Here is a 27,083-nt window from a genome sequence, read left to right as displayed (position 1 = left end):
TTCATTCTTTTGCAGGTGGGTATCTGGTTGTCCATGCACCGTTTGTTTAGGAGACTATCCTTTGCTGTCTTGGAATCCTCATTGAAAATGAATTGTCCATAGATGCATGGCTTTATTTCTGAACTCTCAATTCTAGTCCAGAATTGGCGTATATGTCTATCTGAATAATAACACCCACTGTTTTGATTACCCTAGCTTGGTAGCAAATTTTGAAATTGTAATGTATGAGTCTTCAATTTTGTTCTTTTTCAGGATTGTTTTGGATATTTGGGACATTTTAAAATTCATATGAATTTTGGGGATCCCTGGGTGTCTCAGCAGTTTGGTGCCTTCCTTTGGCCCAGGGCGCTATCCTGGAGTTCCGGGACCAAGTCCCGTGTCGGGCTCCCAGCATAGAGCCTGCTTCTCCCTCTGCCTGTGTTTCTGCCACTCTCTCTCTCTCTCTCTCTCTCTCATAAATAAATAAATATTTTTTAAAAAATTAAAAAATAAAATTAATATGAATTCAAGGATTGGCTTTTCACTTCTGCAAAAAAAACCCGAAGGCCATTGTAATTTTGGTAGAAATTGTATTAAGTCTGTACATTGATTAACATATTAACAATGTTAAGTCTTCCAATCCATGAATACAAGATTTTATTTGAGTATTACTTAATTTCATTCAGCAATGTTTTGTAGTTTTCAGTGAGCAAGTCTATCATTTATTTATTATAGTTAAATATATTCCTTGGAATTTTTCTTATTTTTTTAAGATTTTATTTATTTATTTGAGAGAGAGAGAGAGAGAGAGAGAGAGTGAGAGCATGAGTGGAGGAGGGGCAGAGGGAGAGGGAGACACAGGCTCCCTGATGAATAGAGAGCCCAACACAGGGCTCAATCTCAGGACCCTGAGATCATGACCCCTTTAAGCAGATTTTTAATTGACTGAGCCACACAGGTACCTCACTATTTTATGTTACTGTAAATGGAATTGCCTTCTTAATCTCCTTTTCAGATTGTTCATTTTAAGTATAGAAACTCAAATGATTTTTGCATGTGAATCTAGTACCTTGCAAATCTGCTGACTTTTGTAAATTTATTGTTTGTTTGTTTGTTTTACCATTTAGTTTGTTTTAATATTTCTTCACAAATGGTAGAAAATACTAAAGTACAGACAAGGAATAATCATAATGTTGTAGCCAACATTATAAATATGGAATTATAAATTTAAAACATTTTCTGGTTTAAAAAATAAATCTGGTAGTCAATGCAGCTCTGCGGGGTCTCTGCATCTAGTAGGGCCGGTCTCTGCGCTCCTGACAGTCCTCGCCTTTATCCATTTTTCCAGGTCCTCCACACCCGCCTCTTCTTCCTCTCATCTGTTCCATCAAAGGTCCAGGGAGCCCACCAGGACCGCCTTGTCTTCCTCCTCCAAAGCCATCTCAGTCCATACCCCAGCCACCGCGGAAGCCCCCTCTGTGTCCACCGTGGCCACCTCTGACATCCCACCGGGACCACTGTGGTCCATGAGGCCACCTCTTCCTCCCCGCATGCCACCAGGGCCGCCTCTGCCACGGTCACTGCCTGGGGGCAGGAAGGGTGGTAGAAGGAAGCCTTCAGGCTTCGGGGCCTAACACTGGCTGCATTCTGTTCTCCAGGTTAAGTTCTGGTTTCCACCCCGGATTGGGGCACTGCCAGTCCCCAGCTCGGTGCTGGACGTTTCCTCCTCTGGGTGGGTTTCCTGGGGAACCCCAGGGTCCTCTTGGGGGAAAGCCACCTCTGTCTCCTCCATGGCCTCCTATGTGACCCATGGGGCCCCCAGGACCTCCTGCGTCCCCTGGACCTCCACGGAGTGGCAGTGGCATCCCTCTGCCCTCACAGGGAGGCATACCACCCCACATGCTGTTCATTGGAGGTTTCTTTCGAGCAAGAGAAGCCTTAAGTTTGCTTCCTTGAAAATCTTTCCCATAAAACCACTCCACAGCAGCCTTGGCAGTTGGTGGGTCTTCTTTATTTTATTTTATTTTATTTTATTTTATTTTATTTTATTATTTTATTATTTTATTTTATTTTATTTTATTTTATATTTTATTTTATTTTATTTATTTTATTATTTTATTTTATTTTATTTTATTATTTTATTTTATTTATTTATTTTTATTTTATTATTTTATTTTTGGTGGGTCTTCATAGGACACTGTGGCTTCACCTTTGGGCTTTCCTGTTTCTTGAAGCCACCTCGCTCTCCAGTGCTGCCCATTCCACAGGGCCCTCCTGCCCACCCACCTCTGCTCGTGCCTCCATGATCAAAATCCCCTTCTTCCCTTGCCCAGGTTATCAGGGCTACTCATACTCTGGTTCTCTCCTGGTCTGGAAAATCATCCAGTCTCCTTCCCATAAACACCCATGCTACTGGGGTGGTCCTGTCAGAATGAAATCTGCTGCCTGCTCTGTTGGCTATATTGACTTGGAGCCTGGTTGTAGGATCCGGTTTGGAGGGGATAGCTCGTGGGCAGCTGCTATCCATAGCTGCTTTGTTGACCATAGCTACTCTGTTGTCCATTGCTACTCGGCTGCCCATAGGTGTTCTGCTGAGAGTAATTGCTCTGATCATACATAGTCGGCTATGTAGAGAAGTAAATCGTAGGAGGATAATATGGTGGTGCTGTGACTGGCTGCATGGGGTAGCTCCCAGGTGCCTGGGGATAACTGTAGTTACTCTGTCCATATCCTAGGCTGGGCTGGTTGTAATCCCCTGTGCTAGATTTTTTTTTTTTTTTTTTTCCTGTGCTAGATTAAGGTTGACTAGTCTCAGTGGGTTTGTTACCATCCTGTGGTCTTGCAGGTGCAGTGGCTGCTGGCTGCTGCCCATAGGCTGAGTAAGCAGGCTGAGTGCCATATGCAGACTGAGCTGCATAGGAAGCCTGTGTAGTAATGACTGTAGCAGTGGTGGCATCAAAAGCACCAGTGCTGTACCCCCGGACAGGCTGAATATATGCCTGGGGTATAGTTGGAGTAGTATAACCAGCAGGAGGCTGTCCATAGAAGTTGCATTGGCAGTCTGCCCATAGGTCGCAGTGGTCTGAGCCTGGGTATAGCTGACATCAGTGGGCTGTCCATAGGTTCCATAACTTTGCTGCCCATATGCCTGGGTGGTCTGTGCATATCCTTGAGTTGGTTGGGCAGTGTATGCACTGTAGCCTTGCTGGTCTGCAGCTTGGCTGTAGGTACTGTGATTCATGGATGCCACTTTCTCTCCTTCCAATGTCCTCTCAATGTCCTCTCAATGTCCCTCTCGCTTTCCCCTGTAAATTTATTTTGGATTTTCTATATCGAGCATCATGATATCTATGAATAGAAATAGTTTTGTCTTCATTTCCATTTCAAATGCCTTTATTCTTTTTCACGTCTAATCACTATGGTTAAAACTGCCAGTAAAATAATGAATATCATTGTGGAAGTAAGCATTCTTGTCTTGTTTTTAATCTTGGAATTAGTTCAGTTTTTTACCATAGAGTATGATTTTAGCTGTGGATTTTTCATAAATGAACTTAATGATGTTGGTAAGGTTCTCTTCTGTTACTAATTTAGTATTTTTATCAAAATAGAGTTTTGAATTTTTTCAAATACTTTGGTTCTATTGAAATGGTCACGTGTCTTTTTGTTGTTTTTTTGTTTGACTAATGTATATCACTTTGATTGATTTTCTCATATTAAATCAGACTTCTATAGTGGTATAAATAGCTGCTATTTTTTGATTTGATACTATTTTGTAATTGCATCTGTAATTATTTAGTATAAAGATAATGCTGATTTCATTGAACGAGGTAGGGAGTGTTCTTTCCTCTCATATTTTTAAAAAGATTTTGAAAAGAATGGATGTTAACTCTTTAAGTTATTAGTAGAATTCGCCAGTGAAGACATATGGACCTGAGTTTTAGTTTTTTGAAACTTTGTTGTTTTGATTTTTTTTCTGATTCCATCACTTCACTTGTTATAGTTTTAAGATTTTTTATTTCTTTTTATTTAATTTTTGTAATTTTTGTGTTTCTAAGAATATTCCCATTCCATAAGCTTATTTGATCTGTTAACATAGAGTTGTTCATAGTGTTCTCCCAGATTTTTTTTTTCTTGTAAAATCAGTAGTAACATCTCCACTTTTATTTCTGATTTTAATTATCATGTCTTCTCTCATTGTCTGGTAGTCATCCTAAAGCCTTGTCAACTTTGTTGATCTTCTCAGAGTCAACTTTTTGTCTTATTTATTCTCTTTTTTGGCTTTTAAATTTCTATTTCATTAATGTCTGCTCTGATCTTTATTATTATCTTCCTTTTGTTACCTTTTAGTTTAGTCTTCTTTTTCTAGTTCCTAAGATTTAGTCTCATTATTGATTTAATATTTCTTCCTAAGTGTAGGTCTTTACTGCTCTAAATTTCATTCTGATACTGCTTTCACTGTATAAGTTTTAATATGTTATGTTTTCATTTTCATTCCTCTCTAAGAATTGTTTAATTTACCATGTATTTGACCTATTGGGTAAGAATGTATTATTTAAATTCTACAATTTTGTGAATTTTCCAGTTTTATTTCTTGTTTCGTACCCCCCTAGGTTTATTACATTGTTGTTGGAAAAGATACTTTGTATGATTTTACTGTTCTTAAATTTATTTATTTATTTATTTATTTATTTATTTATTTATTTATTTTTTTGTTCTTAAATTTATTGACATTTATTTTGTTGCCTAACACCTGGTCTATCCTGGAGAATTTCCTGTCACTAAAGTAGAATGTGCTACTGTTGTTTGGTAGAGTGTTCTGTTTATGTCTTGGTGTATATTGTTGTTTATATCCATTCTTATTTAACTCAATTTCAGTGTAGATATTGTACTCATTGAAAGTAGAGAAGTGTGGGGCAAATGCCACAAAATATTTTCTAGTGTTTTTAAGTTGCTTTTTCTTGATTTAACATTTGCTTATTGGCTAATAAGTTTTGGTTATTTTCCAGAGTTTTGACATTTACTTCTATCAATTTTGCTTGTTTTTGATGTTTCTGTGGAAGAATGGGCATTGGGAGCTACTTATTACATCATTTTTCTAATGTCACTTTCTAAACTGTTTTTAAATCATTCTTTTAAAATGATTATCATTTTAAAAATCATTTTAAAATAATGATGATTTTAAAAGAATCACATATCCTCTGGAAAATGTGCTTTAAGATTTCAATGTGGCAGTAGGGCTTTCCACATATCTGCATCATTATTTTATAAATAACTGCATACAGGTATATTGATATATAGATATAATTTTTAAAAATATTTTACATAAAAAACAGGAGCCACCAAATTATAATCCACCAAATTCACCATGATGATTTTTAATGCTCACTGCATCTGTTTATTTTCATAACAGAGGCAGTTTGCTTTATGTGAGAACAGATGTATGTGTGATTATTTGCACTGAAACACCCAAACATTGGAGTAAAGCAGCAATTTACAATAGCTGCCTGGGACTTCTCTTAAGTAAACAATTAGTGAACAATGAAGAACTTATTTCCTCTTATATCTTTACGGTCCGAGAAACAGACAAACTTGGTGGTGTGAAAACACATGCAGATAAACTGACATCCACATAAACACACATCACACTATTTTGAATTTTCTGAAACTGGAAAACATCTGCTCTCTTATTAGAAACTCTCCTGCAGATTAAAATTTACCCAGAAGTTGGTTTTGTCTTGGCATTCCCTTGACTTTTTGATATTGATTTCAATTATTTATTTAATAATCTATTAATTTTTGATTAAAAAAAAAAGCAGGGGAATTAGAAGGAAAAGGGTCATGAGAAAACCATTCATTCATGATCTAGTAAATCTTTGTCAGATTAATCTCTATATAGTTACCATTACCTTGCTGACAATTGGGACAATTACTCATGAACAATTCCTCTAATTGAGATGTTACTCTTTCAATACCTTTATCCATTTTTGGCAAATTAAAGATCCATGCATTTATAATATCCTTCTTCAAGTTATTTATTTTATCTTAAGTACATAGATTCTGTCAGCAAGCAGACCTTTTGGTGCCTTACAGCAATCCTCTTACACTCATTGTGTTCATCAAAATCAGGTTCTCATAGGAAACTTTTGATACCTCTTCCTCTATCAAACCCTAATTCACTTTTTGATGATGATCTTCCTCCCTCCACTGAGACACTTGAACCATCATAAGAGAACATTCCTTTCATCCATCCTGCACAAGCCAACTGATACATATTCTGCCTTTGTTCCCATTGCTATGCATGTGCCTTTCTGAGCCTAACTCAGTTTCTTTTAAGTTTTTATTTTAATTCTAGTTAATTAACATACAATGTTCTATTGGTTTCAAGTGTACAAAATAGAGATTCAACAATTCCATACATGATTTGGTGCTCATCACAAGTGCACTCCTGAATCACCATCATCTATTTTACTCATTGCCCCATGCACTCTCCTCTGGTAACCCTCAGTTTGTTCTCCATAGTTAACAATCTGTTTTTCTCTCTCTCTCCCTCTCTCTTTACTCATTTGTTTTTATTTTAAATTTTACATATGAGTGAAATCATATGGTACTTGTCATTCTCTGACTGACTTATCTGATAAAAGGTTAGTATCCAAAATATATAAAGAATTTATACAAATACCAATAAATAGTCCAATTAAAAAATGGACAGAAGGGGATCCCTGGGTGGCTCAGCAGTTTGGCGCCTGCCTTTGGCCCAGGGCGTGATCCTGGAGTCCCGGAATTGAGTCCCACATCGGGCTCCCGGCATGGAGCCTGCTTCTCCCTCTGCCTGTGTGTGTGTCTCTCTCTGTGTGTCTATCATAAATGAATAAATAAAAAATCTTTTAAAAAATGGACAGAAGACATGAACAGACATTTTCTCAAGAAGACATCCAGGTGGCCCATAAGTACATGAAAAGACGCTCAACATCACTCATCATTAGGGAAATGCAAATCAAAACCACACTGAGATTACACTTCACACCTGTCAGAATGGCTACAATCAACAACTCAAGAAATAACAGGTGTTGAGGTTATGGAGAAAAAGGAATCCTCTTGCACTGCTAGTGGGAATGCAAACTGCTTCAGCCACTGTGACAAACAGTATGAGATTTCCTCAAAAAAGTTAAAAATAGAATTACCCTATGATCCAGCAATCACACTGCTGGGTATTTACCCAAAGGATTAAAAAAAAAAAACCACTAATTCAAAGGGATACATGCACTGCTATGTTTATAACAACTTTATTTACAATAGCCAAATTGTGGCAGCAGCCCAGTGTCCCTTGATTGATGAATAGATAGGGAAAATGTGGTATGTGAATACAATGGAATATTATTCAACCAAAAAAAAGGTGTCATCTTGCCATATGCAACAACATAGATGGAGCTAGAGAGTATTATGCTAAGTGAAATAAGCTAGTCAGAGAAAGGCAAATGTCCAATTTCATATATAGCCCAGACCTTCCTTAAAACTCGTGCTCATATATGCAACTGGCTATTCATCATCTCTATTTGAAAGTAAAGTAGGTATCTCAAAAATGATTTTAAAATTTTTATTGGATTAAAACATAAATATTAAGAGTATATAAAATATCATTGTACAGTTCAGTGAATTTCTAAAAAGATAATACAGTATGTACCAGCATCACAGAGGTCACTCTTTTGTCCTTTGCCTATAAGTTCTAATCCCCAAGTTACCAATATCCGAATTTCTTAACACTATAAGGTAGTTTTGTGTGTTTTTATGCTGTTTTATAAGTGGAATCACATAGAGTATACTTTTTTGCATCTATTTTGTCCTAACATTTGTTGGATGAATTCCTGATGTTGCAAATAACTACACTGTGATATAATATTGTTTCAGTATAAATATATCATAAATTGTCATTGACAATTATTTAGTTTGCTTCTAGTTTTTGGGTATTATAATGGTGCTGTTCTGAAACTTCTTGTACATGTTTTTGGGGTAATTTGCATGTACCTCTATTTGGTATCTATCTTTGAATGGAATTCCTAGATATGTGCACATTTTACTTCAGTAGACACTGCTACACAGCTTTCCAGTATGGCACCAATTTATACTCTCTTTAGCAATTTTTGAGAGTAATCTTGAATATAATTTATCCAAAACCACACTCCTTTTTGCCTCCCACAAACCAGTTTCTTTTAAAGTCATCTGCCATGTAAGTGGCAAATTTAATTTTCTGTTTGATCACTTATACCAAAACACAATCTTGACATCATCCTTCATGCTTATATTTCTCTGTGCTGTATTTCCAAACCATCAGCAAATTCTGAAGCTCCTTTTGACAAAAATATTAAAAATATATATTCATACAATTGGTAAAATATATGTGTATTAATTTTATATAAAATATATATCCATTATACATATAAAATATGTACCCATTTATATTATATTAGCACAACCACTTGGTCTAAGCTGCCATTACTTCTTGCCTAGTTTTTAATTTGCCTACATATTTCCATTCCATCTTTAATAATACTCCATTGAGCAGCCAGGGTATTATAAAGCATAAGCCACACTTTGTCCTCATTGTTGCCTCATCTCACTCAAAGTAAAAGACGCATAACTTACAATGGTCTATAAGCCTGTCACTACCTTGCCCTTTATCTTGCTCTACCTGCCATGTTCCTGCTGGTCAACCATACCCAGCCACATTGCTTTCTTTGCTCAAGTATCTTCAGTCCTAGTTTTTATTTCTAGTTCTTGATGCATGCTCTTATTCCCACCCAGGTGTTCTTCCTTTGGTAGCCAAGCTCTTTCCACATGTCACCTCGTTAAAAAGTAAATATTTGTTCTGCACTCCCTGGGCACTCCCCTTTCCTATACTTTCATTGGTCTGTGTAGCAGTTATTGAAATTGTATCTATTTATTTATAAACCTATCAGCACTAGAAAATATGCATGGCAAGTGTATGGCTTTGTTTTATTCAATCTGTTTCCCAATTGCACTCAACAATGCCTGGTATAGAGCAGGTACTGAAATGAAGTGTATTTGTGAATAAATGTATTTGTCAATAGCTCCTCCATTACTAAATAAGTTTCAAAAGATAGTGATAACCCAAAGGTATCTTTGGGAATTGAAAAACATTTAAAAGATTGTTCAGTCCAAATTTTTCTTTTCAAATGGAAAATCACGAGAGATACTCAAAGATATTAAGCAATATAGATGCATTAATCAATGTAGAATAACTAGATTTTCTTCAGGACTAAAATATATGTATTTTTAAAAAGTGAATTATTGGTATGAATCCATTATAAATAAAACAGTATAAATATCTAATTATTTATTAAACTATATTGTATTATTCAGTATTTCCAAATATTCATTGGTTATTTAATATTGTCATTAGACATATGAATGATAAACTCTAAACTGTGATAAAATTATGGATTCTAAGACTTTATATTTGCATAGATCAATGCCCAAATGTAGGTGATCAGAGATTTTCTGAAATAATATGGATGCCTCAATTATGTAATTTAAAAAAAATTCTCACTGTGACCCACAAGAGCACACTTAAGTTTTAAAATATTCAGTTCAATTTTGGCATCAATAAGAAAAATCATTGGAGATTAAATATTATTTCTGCAGGGTTGTCATTAATAAATATACATGTTAGGTGTTCATTCAATACAAGTTGGAAAAACTGGTTTAAGAAAATCAAGAAGACCTTTCCCTCAACTTCCTCCTTCACTGATTTTCTAATCCAAGATATTACATTTCTTAGCAATGAATTTCTGCCCCACCCCTTAACAAATACACATATGAGGGACACCTGGCTGGCTCAGCAGTTTAGGGCCTGCCTTCGGCCCAGGTAGTGATCCTGGAGTCCTGGGATCAAGTCCCGCATCGGCCTCCCCACAGGGAGCCTGCTTCTCCCTTTGCCTATGTCTCTGCCTCTCTCTCAGTCTGTATCTCATGAATAAATAAATAAAATCTTTAAAAAACCAATAAAAAAACAAATACAACATATGAAATCATAGGAAGTATATATTAGTCTCAGAATCCAGTCCCTGGCACAGGGCTCCTACAACCCTTGTAAATTCCTAAGTGATAAGAACACTAGGTGCATCTTTTGTTCTATTGAGGTGACTCTAGGTGAGCTTCTGTATGGCTCCAGGATAGGGGCTGGTAATTAGAATGACAAAAGCATGATTGGAAGCTTAAAATTTGGGGAGTACCTGAGTGGTGCAGTATGTTGAGCATCTAACTCTTGGTTTCAGCTCAGGTCCTGATCTCAGGGTCTTAAGATAGCCTCACATTGGGCTTGCAAGACTGCTTAAACTCTATCTCCCTTTGCACCCTCACTCTGATATAAATAAATAAATCTTTAAAAAATTGTTTTTTCAATCCATCCATCATTCTTCAGAAAGGGGAGAGGGAATAGAAATGAAATTAATTATGCCTAGTTGGAGAAGACTCCCTAAAATCCCAATAGCACAGTGTTCAGGGCACTTCCAGTCTGTGAACACATCCACATACTGGGAGGGTGATGACCTTAATTTCATGGGAACAAAATCTCCTGCATTCAGCACTCTCCCAGATCTTGCCTTATGTATCTCTTCATCTGGCTGTTCATTTATATCCTTTATAATATCCTTTAAAAATTGGTAAATGTAAGATAAGTGTTTCCCTGAGTTTTGTGAGGTATTCCAGCAAATAAATCCAGGGGGGAAGAGGTCATGGGTACCTCTGATTTGTAGCCAAGTTAGACAGAAGTTGTGGATAATCCAGGAACTATCATTTGCAATTGTCATCTGAAGTGTTTGTGTGTGGGAAGTCTTATGGGACTGAACCCTTAACCTGTGGGGTTGGATGCTATCTCTAGGTAGATAATGTCAGAATTGAGTTAAATTGTAAGACACCAAGCTGGTGTTATAGAATTGTTCAGTGTGGGAGTCATGCTGCTCCATCATATTAGAAGGCCAGAGTTGTCAGAAGTGAAGTGTTCTATGTGAAAATAAAGGAAAAATATACAGGACAACTGTAAGTTTTTACAACACAACACATTAAGATGGGATGATGTTAAATCCTATTCTGAGCTCAAGCTTCAATGAGGTAAGTGGGACAGATTCCTGGTCTGTAGTTGTAAGAGAAGACCTCTGATGGGAAGGATAGAATATCATGGATATCAGGATATTTAAAGGAGAATGAGACAGAAAAGAGACCTTTTCTTCAGGTAGTTTGATGATAGGAAGGACGATGATATAATTCAAAGTGATCATTAGGTATGCAGAACTGACTCATAATCAACATTGTCTCCATCATTTCTGAACATATCGACTTTGAGAAAGTTACATCACTCCTATAGCTTAAAATTCTTCATCTGTAAGGATAATGATTCTTATTTTGTACTAGGATAAAATAGGCAATGTATTAAAGCTCTGGTTTACATGGTTTACATTAAATAAACAAGAGGCTTCTGCTTATCTTCTACAGAAGTTCTTAGAAACAAGTCCTGTGACATATTTTATTTTTTTGAGGGGGGGAAATTATAGTTCCAAAATCAGGATATTCTGTATCAAGCAGACACAGTTTTAGTATGCTATTCCTCCTCTCTCATGACATTTAACAGAATAGTGAAGGGCATGGGAGTAAAACAATAAATTTACATATTAAAGTTACTTTGGACTCTGAGGATGAATAACCTGGTTGAAATTCTAAGTACCACACACCAGTTGGATGAAAATGGACAGATGTGAGTGTACCAACCAACTCCACCTAAATTAAAACATTTAAGACCCATTGAACCATTAAGAACATTGCAAATGCATTTCACTTAACTTTCTTTTTTTTTTTTAAGCAAAGATGATTTAAAGAAAGAAACAGAGCTATGTAGAGGGTGATTCAAGATGGTGGCAAAGGAATATGCTGAACTAATCTCCTACCATGGACACACCAAATCTATAGCTACATATGGATTATTTTCTTCTGAAAAGTATCTGAAAACTAGATTAACTACTTACTCTCTATTACAAAGGATAAAATGACCACATTGGGACAGGTAGAAGAGGTAGAGAAAAGGTCTTGCAAAAACCACATCCCCTGTGCAGTGACACACAGTATAGAGGGATCTCACCAGATAGGTGGTCCTTCTGAAGGAGAGAGGGGTTGGGGCCCCACATTGGGCACCCCAGTCCCTGTTATCTATACCAGAGAGATGAGCACCAGAGTGTCTGATTTAGTAAACCAATGGGACTGATTTCTTGGGGAGAGTCCCAAAGTGGTATAGGAAACTGAGATTCTCCTACTGGAGGGCTTGCATATGCTCTCACCCCAGAGGAAACAGCAGTTTGAAAAACACCCAGACTAGAAGTGAGGGAGATTCATTTTCTAGCCTACAGGAAACAGGTGGAGGAGTAGGAAGTTGAGGCACTGGCGGATGCCATTGTGATGTATTGTTGCACTGTTCTAGCTTGCTGGCACAGATGGTTGAATTCATACATGGCACCTTCTCCCCACATTGCTGGTATTGCTAAGAGTGAGTGGTCAAGGCACATACTGAGGCCAGAAGGCATGTATGGTTGCAGCACTCCTCAGGTCCTTGGCTAGGGCTGGTGAGCCTGAACAAACAGTAGCAGAGCTCTCCCACCTCTAGCTAAAGTCTGTGAGTTCTGGCAGTAGTGACCTTTGCCTAACCCCTGGCTGGGACTGGAGGGTATGAAAATCTTAGCATTTTCCTGCCCCCAGCCAAAAGCCAGGGCATGCACACAGACAAAGCATTCTCGTGCTGCATTGCTGAAGCAAGCAGATGTGTGCAATTCTCAGGGAACACTGCTTGATCATCTGGCCCTGGTGGTCAAGAGGGCTGGAGTTCAGAGCTCCAGGGGACTGTAACAATTGGGAAGACAGTTATTGGCAGGGCATTGCACAGACAGCAGATTAAAACAAAACCCCATTCTTCATGAAATGAAAAAAAAAAAAGCCTATTTACTTAGCCTGCAGCTTCAGACTGAAGAGCCAGGCTTCAGGCTTCTCACACATCTCAAGGTTAAGGGGGTGTTTCTTTGTGCACTCCTTTGGTCTGTCTACAGATCATGTAAAGATATCCCAGAAAGGAGCTTTATAAACTCTTCTCCAGCCCTGTTTTTTGCACTTGTAGCCTGAGGGCCATCTCCAGAACTCCTGGTTTGGAAGCCAGTAGAGATTACAACTTCAGCCCCATAGACTGTATATATTTGCATACTGCTCTCTGAGGGTCTGGCTCCCACTCAACCGGAAACTGGGTGCTACATAAATTCCTCCCCTTGGATCACTGACAGCTCTTGGCACACCCTCAACAAAAGGGCATGTCAAGAATAAATCAGGCAGTTTAGATCACAAAAGTTTGAGAAACAACCAAAGGCTAGTGCAAAGTTAAGGATCTCCACCTATACAAGGTCATTCCTTAAAGACTGGGAGAGGTAGCTCTTTTGCCTAGTACCTAGAAACAGACAGAGAATCAAACAAAATGAGGAGAAAGAAAAATACATTCCAAAAGAAAGAACAAGGCAGAACCTCAGAAGAAGACCTTAATGATACAGAGATAAATAATCAACATTGTGGATTAGTAACCTAAATATATTCTTCAAGTAATCTATCTAAATAAAATAGATTTATTCAATCTATCTTTGAATAAATAATTCAAAGTAGTGGTCATAAAGATACTCATTAAACTTAGGAGGAGAATGGATGAACGCAGGATTTTAACAAAAAGCTAGAAAATATACAGTACTAGATCTCAAAAATACACTTGAGGGTTTAACAGCGGATGAGATGAAGCAGAACAGACCAGCGAGTTCACAGCACCAAAGCAGTGGAACTCACCCAGACAGGATGGCAGAAAGAAAAAACATTTTGAAAAAAACAAAGATACTGTAAGGGACCTCCCACTTACTAAAATTCACATTATTGGGGCCCTATAGGAGAAGAAAGAACAGAAAGAGCAGAAAGCTTACTTAAAGAAAAAATAGCTGAAAAATTCCCTGAAGGAAGGAAAAAGATCTTCACACAGAGGGAGGATCCAGAATCATTTTGAAAACATAGGTTTCAGCTTTTTTTTCCAACAAGATTTTGTATTTCCAGAGAGAAGAAAGCACCATTTTACATCAATATCAAAATTCATTTTTTTCTTTGAGAATTAAATAACTCTGTGATGATAAAAAACATGACAACAAAATTTAATGGCATTCATTCATCTAATAACATGTTCTAATATACTGAAACATAATTATAGAGCCCTAAAAAAGGTATAGAGGCATATTCCTAAAGACTTTGTCTTGATAAAGTAAGTTGCCAGAACACAGAATTCAGTGTTCTGTGACACTGAGGAATAAAACGAACAGTGAATGATCACAGTAGTGAAACTCAGTAGCTAATCTTTCTAGTTTCTAGTGTCACTGGTGGAAGTAAGGAGACCAAATTCCCACAGCAGTGTTCCTATCACTGACTGAATTTTACTAGTTAATTGTAGGACTAATACATGGGCAGGAATAATAAGAATATAGAACAAATTGTGTGGTCTCATGGAAAGGACCTGGTTCGAGACTGAAATGGAATCTCAGTTCTGTCTCTTCATACCTGTAGGGGTGTGATATCTAATAGATCTAATCCATATTTTCCTCAGTTACATGAGGATGATACACACTTCACAAGGTAAAAGCAGAGCCCAGTGAAAAATTCTTTCAATGTTTGGCACAGGAATAGATTCAGTGAAGGACAATGAAAATGAATCACATAGAACTTAGGCTCAAAATTTTGGAGATGGAGTTTTCTAGAAGCCAAATGATAGAAAAATGATAGAAAAATATGAATGTTCTAATTTGAGAATGAAAAGCACCAGCATATGTAGATGTGGTAAACTTTATTTGGGAAAACAGAAAAATCATGAAAACATAATATAAATGTCACTAAGTGGTCAAATATATATATATATATATATATATATATATATATATATATATATATATATATATACAAATTAGTGCTAAACTTATTTTTCTTTAAGCTTTTACAGTGATAACCTGCAAATATTATCTCAACTTGCATTAGAATTGCATCCACCATGTTATAGCCTTTGTCTTTTTTTTTTTTTTTAAGATTTTATTTATTCATGAGAGACACACAGAGAGAGAGGCAGAGACACAGGCAGGAGGAGAAGTAGGCTCCACACAGGGAGCCTGATGTGGCACTCGATCCCGGGTCTCAAGGATCAGGCCCTGAACTGAAGGCAGCGTTAAACTGCTGATCCACCCCAGCTGTCCCTATATCCTTGGTCTTAATGAGGATCAGTTCAAGAAAGCCATAAGAGAATTTGAAAGTTTAGGTCATGTTCCAAATTTGGGTAGAGTTCGGTGACATAGAATCTATCAACATTATTGCTAAGAATAAGTGTAAAAATATTTCATTCATTCATTCAATTATGCTTACTGTGTTCTAACAAGTATGCTAAAAACTAGGGATAAAAAAATAAAATCTTGAAGCAAACTTCATTGAAAGCAGTTAGGAAATATCTTCTAACATCAGAAATAAACATATTTTTCAACAAAGCAACTATACTGATAGAATTTAAATTGTCTCAAGATAATTATAGAAAGATGTTCAGTATAGCTTTATTTGTAACATAAAAAATAAAATTAGTTTCATGTTTATTCACAGTAGTAGATGCTGTAACTACCATATGCTACAGCTATGAAGACAGAATAGTCTATACAGTTACAAGAATTAGGCAGATTTTATTATGGAAACAAAATAATGAACTCTATATTGTTATCCTGTAATTCAAATATCCATGCATCTTTGCCATGTGTGTATTATAAACTTTTATCCGAAAATTTATATGAGAAACTTTTAATAATTCATGAAATTAGGTGCATAGGTCCAAGTAGGGAGATAGACTTTTATTTATCACAACTCTTACTACGATTTGTTAAAATCTATTCTCCTGTTATCAGAATTATTTTTAAAAAATATATGAACATCAAAAAAGATATTTAAGGACTGAAAACCCTGCCCATTGTGTACCATATGTCCTCCTTATTAGGATAGGAAGAAAATGATCAATCTCTTCTAGAATCTGCATGAGATAAAACATGGGTACAAACCATATGCTTGTCACTGCCTTTGTCCTCAAGTGTCCTGTTGAAATGGTGTAATCCATGTGAGAGAGAAATCTTTCTACCAATGCTGGAAATAAACAGCCTCCTCAAAGTCATTTACCAGGAAGTGGCAGAGGTGAGGATGGGGAAAGAACTGGAGGCTTACTTACCTATTAGCCACCATTCCCCAAACTTATGTGAGAACTGCATGGGGTTTTCTTTCCATCTAGGTCTCCATCCACATGATTTCCTTATTCTCCTTGTACTAACATTTTCTGAGTTAAATGTGCGTGTCAAAAAGAAGAAATTCCAAATTTTTTTTTTCCAAAATTTTTTATTCCATGAGGTTTTCTGTTTTGACCTCAATACGAAAATTTAGATTCAAGTACATAATTAAGCCATAGCAGAATAAACATAGGGTTTATATCTTTCAAATAAATAAGGGAGTGAAGGGAAACGTGATTGATAAAGCCAGAAGGGAAAAATTGCAAGAAAATGTAATAAACAGAGAACAAAAAATACAGAAAAAATAACTCTAACATATGAGTTTTTCATTTCATAAGATATATATATCTATATATGATCTTGTAAAAAATCTAGCTCAATCTCTTTTATGAATGTAGATGTAAAATTCTGAAATAAAATATCACCAAATCGAATACAGCATGTCATGATCAATTACAGTGTCATATGGGAATGTAATTTCCTTCTGAAAAACATGAAATTTATTAATGTAACCCATAATGTTAATATATTAAAAAAGAAAAAAATAAGCTGGATCAGTGTTTCTCAACAGGGACACAGATTTTCAGTTGAACAGGATATTGCTGTGCACCACAGAACTTTTCACATTTTTGGTTTCTCCCCAGTAAATGCCAGTAGCATTTTCCAGTTATTGGAACAACCAAAAAATGATGACTATCCCCTTTCACACCATGGTAAAATGCATCTCATGGGACACAGCTATCTCTAGTTGAACATCAAACTTAAATAGAAGCTAAAAAACTTCCATAAGATCTAAAACCCAATCTTTTTTTTTTTTATTTTCTTTTTCTTGTTAAAGTTGTAATAGCAAGAATGGTTAAGATTATTTTGGAAAACCACAAATACCCTCCTTAAAAGTAAAATGGTAGAATCCATTGCATTCAAGTCAGAAACAAAAAACCTGGTGTCATCACTGTAATTCATTGTTGTTGGAAGTTTATGTGTATGTCAGTATAAGTGATGGGGGATAAAAGAGAAGTAAGTAGATGCCTGGGTGGCTCAGTGGCTGAGCACTGCCTTTGGCTCAGGTCATGATCCTGGAGCCCTGGGATCAGTTACCTCATCTGTTTCCCCGCAGGGAACCTGCTTCTCCCTCTGCCTGCGTGTCTGCCTCTCTCTCAGTGCCTCTTGTGAATAAATAAATAAAACCTCAAAAAGAGAGAGAGAGAGAAATAAGTCTTAATGGCAGCAGGTGTGATTGTGTCCCTACAAATCAAAGAGATATAAAAGTATTAAAAACAAATAATTGCATGAGTGTGCAAATGTGCACCTGTGATCTAAGGAGGAAAGGTAGCTAAATAGAACTGTATAAACAGATAATGGTTGCTGTACATCAGCAGTAAATAATTTCAAATGCAATGAAAAGGAAAGTGCCAGTTGCAGTAATAAGATCCATGTAATATGTGAAACAAACAATAATGTTGAGACCTGCATGAAGAAAATCTTACACTTTACTTATGTACATAAAGAAAATTGAAAAAAAATGGAGAAATATGCTACATTCTTGAATTATCTCCTAAATTAGTAAAAAAATGTAAGCAGAATTCCTGCAGATGGGAATTTAGTGTACAATAAAACTGCTATTTGAATTAAGTCATGATGGACATATAAATAAGAAAAGGTTTTAGATCCAATTTTCTATGGAGTTTTAATGTTATTTGATATTTTGACAAAAATCACCCTAAAATTCACCAGGAAGAACAAATTCTGTAGACATAATAATTTTAAAAGAAAAAAATTAGGCAGTATGTATGTTACCAAGATTTATTAATTATATCAGTGTGATACTGATACAAGGAAAGGACAGATTATAAAATTGAGAATTAGATTCAAGCAAAAGAATTTAAAATATGATAAACATACAAATTTAATTTAGTAGGGAAAGGAAATGTTATTTTTAAATATTTAGGTAAATATTTTGAAAAAAATGAGTTCTAGGCTATTATATAATTTTCACCAAAATACACTGTAGATGGACTACATATTTAAAAATATTATATCATATTCCAAATCTACCAGGGCAAAACTTAGAGTGGAAATACACAAACACACAAACATACAAGTTTATGGTATCAGAGAAATTTCTCTTAAAATGACATTAAAAGAAAAAGCTCAAAGGAAAATAAAAGACTAATAGATATAAATATCTATAAAGGTGACATTTCATAATGGGAAGCATAGACAGCAAAATAAAGATCAAAAGTGAAATAATTAATAGATAATCGAGTCACATAATGTGAATAAATCAATAAGAAAAGAAATCAATGTTAGTAAAAGTTGGCTGAGAGTATCAACAGACTAATCACAAAAATGAAATACAAAAGACGTAAGTGCAAAGACATTCATTTACACAAATGCAAATGAAATACAAATACCATGATGCCTTGCTTTGCAAAGAGAGTAGATAATTTGTATTAACTGGTATTTATGAAAATAATGGAAAAACCTTTCAAGTGATTCTTTTGTTAGGGAGGGATTAAAGTGTATGCCTCTATCCAGAAATTTTTGTCACTGGTAGAGAATTCTAAGAAACACTAGGAGGAAAAGAGAAGCACTATCTATCTATCTATCTATCTATCTATCTATCTATCTATCATCTATCTAGATGCATATCTTTACAAAAATGCTATGCCATCATTAAAATGATAAATGGATACTTTTACTTACTAATACTAAAAAATGTCCATGACATGTTGTTACGAGGAAAGGTACTTTCAAAACACTGTGAATATAATTACATCCAATCTTTATAAAAATGGATGTATGGAAACAATTTTGAAAATACAATGCATACGCTATGTTAATGCTTAGTATCTCTGAGTTTTGATATTATGAGTGCTTTTTATTTTCTTTTTAATAATTTTCTATATTGTAAGTTTTGAGATGAAAATGCCTTATTTTTATAATTATTAAACAGTAAATTATCAATAATTATTATTTTTCTAATTAGGAAACAGTAAAGCAATTTCTCTAAGCCTCTACAAATGTGTAATGTGCTCATCTTGAAGAACTTTTTCATATTTTTTCCATTCATATTATGAGTCAAAATTTTCCTTTTTTATTCAGGTTGACAAGAAGCTCAGAGGCAATTGTCATTTTCAATTTAAAAAGATTATTTTAGTTCTCATGTTTTACTTCTCTTTTTAAAAATGTGATATCTTTAAATTTTTATTATATCTTTTGATGATTAACATTAATTTAATCACCTTATTTAATATATATTTTACTACATATTTTTATTATAAGTCAAATTCTATTTTTAAGGAATCAGAATGTTAAGACAAAGATAAGCAGTGCAATAGGAAATGGCAGACACTTTATATTATTCCACATATATCATTTCATAATTGAATTTCACCTTCTTTGTATCCCTCCCAACTAAATAAATAAATAAATAAATAAATAAATAAATAAATAAATAAAATAAAGGGAAATAGAGTCATGGTAGCCAGAAAACTAAGAGAGAAAAATCCATTGTTTGATCAGAAACAAGTTTGAGTTTATCAGCCCTGCATTAGTGCTTCAGAGATGAAGTTCCCAAAAAGTGAAATGATATGAGAAAAATATAGAATAACACATCCTATGAGTGAAGGTAGATTTTTAGAATTCTGCAGAGGTGGTAATCTCTCTATCCAAGTGTTCCTCCCAGCCCTTTCTGATGATGGATATTACCTACATCATAATTATTTTATATGTCTTATGACAGTTTAAAATACTTCAAATGTTTCCACCTTTTCTAAAAATTAATATACTCATAATCCTTATGAGGTAGTAGTCATTGTTATATCCATTTTACACATTAGGAAAGAAATTAGAGTAGGCCAAGCAACTTGCCCAACATCAAATAGCTAGTCAAATTGGCTCCACTTGGTTTTGATTTTGGTTTTCTGAAAATTTTTAACCACAGCCCACTTACCATCTCTCATGACTCATCCGCATCATTGTCAGTGAGCAGGCTTTAAGTGTTCTAAAGAGTTCCTAACTTGGCATGGTTCTAACTACATTTCCAGGTTTAAAGGATTTATGAAGCACACACTGTTAGCTTATCCTTACAGTCTCTTCTGACTTAAAATTTTAAATGACTTGATGCAGGATTAGTCTCAAAGAAAAAGTCTTTCGGTCTGCCTCCTAAATTTTACTGTCTGTCAGACCCTTATTTTGTCTTTACTCTTTGAGATTTCTTAATATCAGTTAATTCCTCATCACATTTTTTGATGATATTTGCCATATGTTAAGGGTCATTTGGGAGAACTACTTATTTTTTAATGAAATATTATGGATTAAAAAGTTTTCTCCAGAAATTTATATAGTTGGAATATAGGTTTTGAGGACACAGATACCTGGGTTAGCATTTTATTTTATACAAGTAATGTCTCCTTTACTGTGGCTAAATACTATGGTATCTTCATATATCAGTTTCCTCATCTATGAAGTGGAGAATATTCCCATTCACACAACTGTTGTCCTGATCCAAAGGGACAATGTATATAAAGCCTTTAGTCTAATATCTGGTGCACAGTTGGTACAAAACAGATGATAATCTAAAAAGATCCAAATGAATTTGATAAGAACATTTGATAGAAATATTCTACCTACATCAAGTTATACCTCTTTTACTTATTTGTGATATAGTTTGACCACGCTATGGAATAATATGATGAGAGAGATGAAGATCCTATAGGTCAGGATCACAAGTAGGAAGAGATGGCTCACCTAAAAAGTAAATCCAAAGGTTTAATAAAGGGACTATTTACAAAGATGTGCACAGACATGAGAAAGCCCACAAGAGGAAGTATCTCTTGATTGCATTAAGTCATGGCTACCCCTGTCTGAAGGAGCAAGAAAACACATGGTTACCACTAAGAACTGCAGCTGAACAAGAGGATTATCCAATAAGAGTTGTGACAATGACAGACTTCTGAAAATCCATGCCCAGAGGAAGGAAAATAAGAGTGATCACTCCGTTTTATACTATGATCTGGATGAAACCAATTGGAAATGAAATGGCAAGCAGCCTGGTTTTATAGGTCCATACAGGACAACTTTCTGGACAACAAACAAGGGAAAAAATAAATCTTAGGAGTGAAATGGACAATGCATAATGTAAAGACCTAAAAAAAAAAAATCCCTAAGTAAAAATAAGGCATAGAGTTTGAAAGGAGGAAGAAGAGTTGCTTACATGTCCTTCTCTGTTCAGTGTTGCCCTTGAAAGCTTTGAGGGTAGAAAAGGTAAAGAATTATAAGAAGAATATAAAAAAATGAAACCATAAGTTATGAAAAAATATCTTAAAGGTGACTTGTAACAGTGAAGAGAATGAAGAAAAAATAAAGAGAAATGAAAAATGAATTAGAAATTGACAGAGAAGGCAACCGATGGAAGAAACAAAAAAGGAAGATGATGGTTAGGGCCTCAGTGGAACTGAGAAAATGATAGATTTGGGATGGATTGTACTTGGAAAAAAATAAGTTAGAATTACCATGAACTTAATGTTTGGTCTGTCTTCCTCTAGTGTATTTCCTGTCAACACCCTCCCATCCAATCCACCTTCTTCAGTTTTTGGCCATTGGTTTTCCTCCCAGTGTATTCTGTTCTGATCACTGTTTCAAATTTCACCCCTGAACCACTATACTTTAACTTTTGCCACTAAATGTTTACATCCTATATAATTTATTTCTTCATCTGTATTGCTCACGGTCTGTTAAGCCATATAAAAAAGAAGATCTAAAGGGCCAAAGATTTTGTTTGTTTTATTCATGGATGTATCTTAAAGGTCTAGTACAGTGCCAGGCACATAATAGGTACTTACTAAATTTTCTTAAATGAATGAATAAATATATAAATGGCTCAGAGACTACCTTTATAGTAGCACAACTTAAGCAAGGTCTGTTTCACCAGATCATCCCATTTTGCAAATTGATTGGCTTACTTTCCTTCTGACAAAGTATCCATAAGAATGATCCCCACTTCCTTATACAGGCATTTTTTTTTTTTTTAGATTTTATTTATTTATTCATGAGAGACACAGAGAGAGAGAGGGGCAGAGACACAGGCAGAGAGAGAAGCAGGCTCCATGCAGGGAGCCCAATGTGGGACTCGATCCCGGGTCTCCAGGATCACACCCTGGGCCAAAGGCAGGCTTTAAACCGCTGAGCCATCCAGGGATCCCCTACAGGCATTTTTTTATTGTGAACCATGTGGTCAGATATAACTGATGTTGTTTAGACACTTACAACTTTGGGTAAGTCATGTAGCATCTCTAAGCTTCTGGAAAATTAAAGTAACAATTCTTTATTTCTGGTATTGAGAAGGATACCAGGAAGAGAGTAGGTATCAAATAAGTTGTTATTATTTCTTATTTGTCTTTCTCTTACTTTCATACTCTTCCTTCAAATGGATCACAGAGAGGCAGCCCTGGTGACTCAGCAGTTTAGTGCTGCTTTCCGCCCGGGTGTTATCCTGGAGACCCGGGATCGAGTCCCACATTGGGCTCCCTGCATGGAGCCTGCTTTTCCCTCTGCCTGTGTCTCTGCCTCTCTCTCTCTCTCTTGTCTCTCATGAATAAATAAATTAAAATCTTTAAAAGAAAAAGGATCACAGCGTGAAAAAATTATGAAATCATTTTTGTCTTAAATGAAGCAAACTTTGGAAACATCCCTAAAGGCAACCTGTACCTAGGAAATTTTCCTCTTGGCTTCGCAGCTCTGATATGTGAAAACTTTGGTAAAAGATCAGACATGCAGCCATGGGTTTAGATACTTATCCAAAATTACCTCCTGAACATTCTGAAATTTGCTAATTGTTAATTGCCAATCAAGAGCTGTTTTGTAAGACTTAATTCCTGCCCAGCTCCCACAAATGTCAGTAGACTTAATTTAAATCTAGAAATGCAAAACAGTCTCATTTTTGGTCTGAGATCAGCCTTTAACAGTTGCCATTTTGTTCCTTTTTTTTTTTTTTTTCAAAATGGATTTTAGGGATGAGCACTGGGTGTTATACTATATGTTGGCAAATCAAACTTCAATAAAAAATGTATAAAAAAATTTCAAAAAAGTAAAAAAAAAAAAGATTTTACTGGCAAGAAAATTTTGTCAAGGCTTATAACACCCTCTTGTTACTATTCATTCCCTACCAGATGCCAAACTTTCAAATTCATATTGGCTTTATAATCTTTATCCTGTAAAATGAACAAATGAAAAAAGTGAAGTCTTCAAAATTTTGAAGTTTTAAGTCAAAATAAATTCAATTCTTTGCATCTAGGGGAAAAAAAATTAACAACTATAGTATTCATTACCCAATGGAAAAAGCAGCACTAATTTTAAATAAATCATCCATGAGGTGGTTAAGTTATCAAATGGCAAGAAATAGTCTCTCGTTTCTATTCAGGACATACAATTCAAAAAGGTATATAGCACATAAATGTATTTTTTTCTAATTTTGCAAAGGAGAAAACAAAGACTTAAAATCTTAGGTAAGGACTAAGTAAGTTGGATGGATATTTAGACAGTAAATTCCAGAGACAATATCTGAAGTCAAGATATCTGATTCAAAACATCTACTCTTAAGTATTTTTTTGTCTACTAACCTATCAAGAGGAAATATAAAAACTTATGACTATGATAGAATATCACTTTCTTGGTTAGCTGTGATATTATAAAGAGAGAGTGATGCAAATGCAGTTAAGATCTCCAATCAGTTAACTCTGAAGGAAGAATATCTTGGGTAGGTCTATCTCATCAGATAAACTCTAAACTGAAGCACCTAGAAGCTTAAGAAGATCTCCAGCTCTCCTGGAAAAAGCTAGTCCCCGTGATTTCTATAATCCCAAGGAAATGGATCGCCCAATAGCCGTGTGATCTTGGAAGAGGACTCTAAAGTTTAGATGAAACCCGAGCCCTGGATACCATGTTGATCTCAACCTTCATGAGAATCTGTGCAGAGGACTCAGCTAAGCTGTGACAGACATGTGACCTATGGGACCTGGGAGATAAAATGATTATGTATAAAATAAAATAATGCAATGATTCGATATGCCTCACAGATGCAATGCTCTGTATTTATTTGACCTAGACTATTTGTTTAAAAGATTTTATTTATTAACTCATGAGAGACACAGAAAGAGGCAAAGACACAGGCAGAGGAAGAAGCAGGCTCCCTGTGGGAAGCCCGATGTGCTGAGCTGAAAGCAGGTGCTCAACCACCGAGTCACCCAGGCGTCCCTAACTTAGACTATTTTGAATGTGTCCTTTCTACCCTCAGCTCTTCTCACCTTACCAAAATGAAAAGCTTAATTTATTTTTTAAGCTTTCATTTATTATTTGCTTACAATTAAAAATTCTGATAATAGAAGTTTTAAATCTTGAATTCAATGAACTATAAAAAATAACATTTTCTTCTAATCTCCTAAATTTCAGGATTAAAGGCCTTTTAAGAGTTGCCCTGTTGCTACTTGGCTTTGCTTCCTTTTGTTGCATACCCGTATTTAAAGCAAGCCTTCACAAATGCTATAGTGTATTGATGAGTATTGCTTTAGGAGGCCCTAAACTTACAACTAGGACAAAAATGCAGTACTTCCCTTTTTATAAGATAACTGTGTCTATTAATAACTGTTAAAAATTGCAGAAATCACACTTGAATCAATTAAAGCAAGTAATACACTCAAAACACCTAGGGAGAATGACCCTAATTCCAAGAACTATAAACTTGAGAATGAAACATTGTGTGAGCTCATTTTCAAATTATCTCTGGTGAGTATTCAAATACCCAATAAGTTTTTATACTTACTAACTAAATTACAATTTGTCTTAGGTTGGGATTTAATGTTCCCCTCCTCCCCTTGATTTCCCTCATTTTCCTCGATTCCAGAAAATACTGAAGCTCCAAATGGTTAGAGAGGGCATTTGATAATATGTTTTACATCACAAGGAGAGAAGTTACTCTTTTAGCACAATTTAGCTCTGAGGGCACCAATACTGGCAGTGCAAAAACCCTGATTTACTGGCACTTACACCAAAAATAACATATACATGTTTATATTTTAGTGATAGAATTCTGATTGCAGCATAAGGACTATACAGGAAAGGTGGACAGGGCAGGAGGGAGACCAGCTAAGGGAATTTTTCAATGATCCTTAATAAATATGATGGTGAGTTAATTAAACAGAATTAAACCAAAGCATTAGGGGTGGGGAAAGGCATATAATTCAAAGGGTAGCAGACAGATCAGACTGGCAAGACTTGAGATTGATTAGCTAAGAATGATAGAGAGGAAGAGTGAAGGTGGGGCTCAGCTTCTTCTCTTGAGAGGAAAAAAACAAAACATCTCAGGAAGGGAGTGCAGCTAGTGATGTGGGAAAGAGATGACCTTTATTTCTCCATTTTTAAAAATGTGATTGCCCATGGAACACCCCAGATTTGTTTTCTACTGAATTGGAGACATGCATCTAAAACTCAGGAGGTATGTCTGAGTTGAGGAGTATTTAAAAATCATCAGGATTTGGACAAGAATTGAAATTAAAAGAGTTGATTGGATTTTCCAGGGCGAATGGGTTATATGAAAAAAGAATGCTGGGACCAGAATCCAACATCTGATGGATGGGCAGAGGAAGAAGAGCCTGCCAAAGACCTGAAAAACAGGAAAGTAGGACAGTACTGTGTTACAGAAGTCAAAAGAAGGGAATGTTCTAAGGAAAAGGAAAGATTGAAAGTTTCAAATACTGCTGAAGGACTTAGCAAGGGCAGGAATGTTGTTGCATTTGGCATCTGGGTTAATTTGCAAATTTTGCTGTTATAAATGCTGCTGCAATACATGTATACATTATCTCCTACCAGTACCTCTCTGACTTATATGGCAGAGCTATCTAGCTTCTGACTGAATTGGTTTTCTCTACTTTATAAACATAGCTAGAAAACACATTCAGGACAAAAATAAAGCCAAGTATCAGATGAAATTAGCAAAGGCCACTTATGCATGGGTTTGTGCTCTATGAACCCATCTGCCTATCACTAGTTTCAATAGAGTTTCACAGATGTTTGAAGGAAAGGTGAAGCTTACTGTGTGCCTTAGCTTAGGATTTTATAATAAAATACCAGACTAGATGGCTTAAATGACAGATATTTTTTTCTCACAGTTCTAGAGGATTGGAAATCCAAAATCAAAGTGCTGACAGATTTGATGGCTGCTGAAGGCCCGCTTCTGGTTTGTCGGCTGTTGCCTTCTCACATTGTGCTCATGCGACAGTGTGTGCTCTTGGTGAGAGGAAGAGAAAGCAAGCTCTCCTCTCTCTCTCTGTATCTCTCTCATTTGGGTACTTTTTAAAAATTAGTGTAGTTGACAACAATAAGTTCAGATGTAGTGAACTTAGTGTAGTGTAGTGTAGTGTAGTTGACAACAATAAGTTCAGTTTCAGATGTACGACATTATGATTCCATGAATCAGTGCACTATTCTTGGTTGCAAAATATTAGCAAATAGTTTGGGGGGATTTCAAAACAAGAAAGATTGCTTAATTTAAGAGGCAAATAGTTCTCTGTGGCTGATCATTTTCTGGATAGAATGAGGATCTCTGTGCTGGTTTTCTTTTCTTTTTTAAAGATTTTCTTTATTTATTCATGAGAGACACAGAGAGAGGCAGAGACACAGGCAGAGGGAGAAGCAATCCCCTCGCAGGGAGCCCGACGAGGGACGTGATCCCCATAC

At 35.6% G+C, this 27,083-nt stretch overlaps 1 pseudogene; it reads right to left on the bottom strand.

Annotated features, from left to right (window-relative positions):
• Positions 1 to 1,124: 1,124 nt before the first annotated feature.
• LOC140612012 (RNA-binding protein EWS-like) lies at positions 1,125 to 5,961 on the bottom strand (annotated as a pseudogene).
• Positions 5,962 to 27,083: the final 21,122 nt, after the last annotated feature.

Source organism: Canis lupus, chromosome 20, assembly GCF_048164855.1.
Source record: "Canis lupus baileyi chromosome 20, mCanLup2.hap1, whole genome shotgun sequence".
Classification (NCBI taxonomy): Eukaryota; Metazoa; Chordata; class Mammalia; order Carnivora; family Canidae; genus Canis; species Canis lupus.
Note: the sequence above shows the minus strand (reverse complement) of the source record. Positions and strands in the feature narration are given on the sequence as shown.